We start from the raw sequence: 2,334 nt of genomic DNA on the forward strand, positions 1-2,334 counted from the left end.
TGCGTGCGTGCGTGCCTGCTTGTGTGTGTGTGTGTGTGTGTGTGTGTGTGTGTGTGTGTGTGTGTATGTGTGTGTGTGTGCTGTGTGTTGTGCGTGTGTGTGTGTTGTATATTGCGTGTGTGTGTGTGTGTGTGTTTGCGTGTGTATTTCTGCATCAGTTTATAAGGAAGTGTACTCGTATTGTCTTATGTAAAAAAAAAAAAAAAAAAAAAAAAAAAAATGTCGGTAAAGCATTTAATCTGTCCTCAGCTGTGCAAGTTCCCATTCTGCCTGTTTTGCTTATTCTCCGCAATTCGCTCACTCCGCTCAGTTTGCTCGTGTATCTCGCCCATGCTCGCTTCACTCATTCGATGAATCCGTTGCCTCTAACTAGGCCTATGTTTGTTTGCTTGTTTTCTGGTTCTATATTGTTGCTATTTTTCTCCCTTTTTTGTTGTTTTCTTTCCTTAATTTTCTTTTATGTCCCTGTATTTTTTATCATAGTTATTCACCATTTTTCTATTCTATATAATTGGCCGTTTATGCGAAAGAGGTCAGGACAGACTCTGATAAAGGGATGAAGAGAGACGGAAAATAAAGAATGCATTAGGATGGTAATAAAAGGGGGAAGAAGGAAAGGAAAGAAGCGGATTTTTTTTTTTTTTATCAGTTGACAAATTGAGAAAAAAAGAAAGTGTAAATAGAAAGATAAAAAGAGAAAAATGAGAAGCAGAAATACATACCACGGCAAGGAAGTAATTAAGAATCTGAATCTTAATAACAAAGGTAACACACACACACACACACACACACACACACACACACACACACACACACACACACACACATATATATATATATATATATATATATATATATATATATATATATATATATATATTATATGTGTGTGTGTGTGTGTGTGTGTGTGTCTGTGTGTGTGAGTGTGTGTGTGTGTGTGTGTGTGTGCGTGTGTGTTTTTTTTTCATTTATGTATTTAAATAAGTCTTCCTTATGGAGGTCTGAACCACTTTAGCCGTCTGATGATTGACTCTTCATGACCTCTTCGACGTCGGTGCTCTAACGGGTGTTCCGATTACACAGAAACACTAAACCCAAACAATTATTTATGAACAACCTTTTTTGACCGTCTGTCCGCAGCGGTCGACTTTTTTCTTGTTTGTTTGTTTGTTTTTTTCCCTATCGTTTTAGTACCAAGGATACTGTGATGTTCAGGAAAAGCTTAAACATGACAGTGGTAGAATCTTTTTCGTCTCAAAGTTTCTCACTCAGCCGATATAGCTTTGAGTACTGGCATCTGCACGCTGGGGTCAAAGTCGGGGCGGAAAAGGAACATGCCACCATATTGCATCATTCTGCACCTTGGTATGCACGTTCTTCTATGGACACTTAGGTATGAGGCTAAATCGGCTTGAGTATAATAACGATATATCCTCTGTCATTCCAACTTAAACATTTTGTAATCTTACGTGTCCAAAAAAAGGAAAAACCGTCAGTGACTGCAGATTGCTTTACTTAATTATCATATCTAGAATTCAACTTTAATGTGTACGAAGCCGTCAATGAAAATAGATGAACGTTTTGGACATGTGACATAGAAAAAAAAAAGCCAAGGAATCAGTTAAGCTTTGTAATAACTGGGTAATATTCGTGACAAGCATGATGACCTATGTTGTTCTAATATTGACGAGGAGGAACAAACACGGCGACATTCCTATAACATGTGTTTATTCTAGGAAATTTGTTATATATTGAGTTCTATAAATCTATATATACACAGCGAGAAAGAACGGGTAGGAATAGAGAAACAGTTGCAGAGACGGCCTTTTTAAGAAGAGGGGAAAAGAGAGAAAACATACGGATAGCACAGAAAGAAAGGAAAATAAAGTACAAAAAAGAAAATAAAAGAGTACAGACAGAGAGCGAGGTTCAGCTTTCTAGGTCAGGGTTCCGGAAAAGAAGTGCTCAGGGTATGTTAATCAGGTTTAAAAGGATGTCATTAAAGAAACACGCGGTCAGTATACAAACAATTGACGCTGACTTTCCGTGTTGATCAGATTTCACCAAAGAGAAGAGAGGTAAAATGGATAGTTTATTTTTTTGTTCTTCTGCTTCTTCTTTTTTCCTTTTTTTGACGCCCCACCCCCCACCCCACACCCCACCCCTTTTCCGATCCCCACGCTGAATTAAATTAATGAAGGGTTTCCGTGACCAGGCGGCGGTAAGCAAATACAGACTTTTAATAATACATTGCTCCCTAGACTTCAAACCTTCACCCTCTCCCTCTCTCTATCTCCCTTCTTCCTATGCCTTTCCCTCCCTTTCTCTTATCCC

This window comes from Penaeus monodon, chromosome 39, assembly GCF_015228065.2.
Source record: "Penaeus monodon isolate SGIC_2016 chromosome 39, NSTDA_Pmon_1, whole genome shotgun sequence".
NCBI classification, from domain to species: domain Eukaryota; kingdom Metazoa; phylum Arthropoda; class Malacostraca; order Decapoda; family Penaeidae; genus Penaeus; species Penaeus monodon.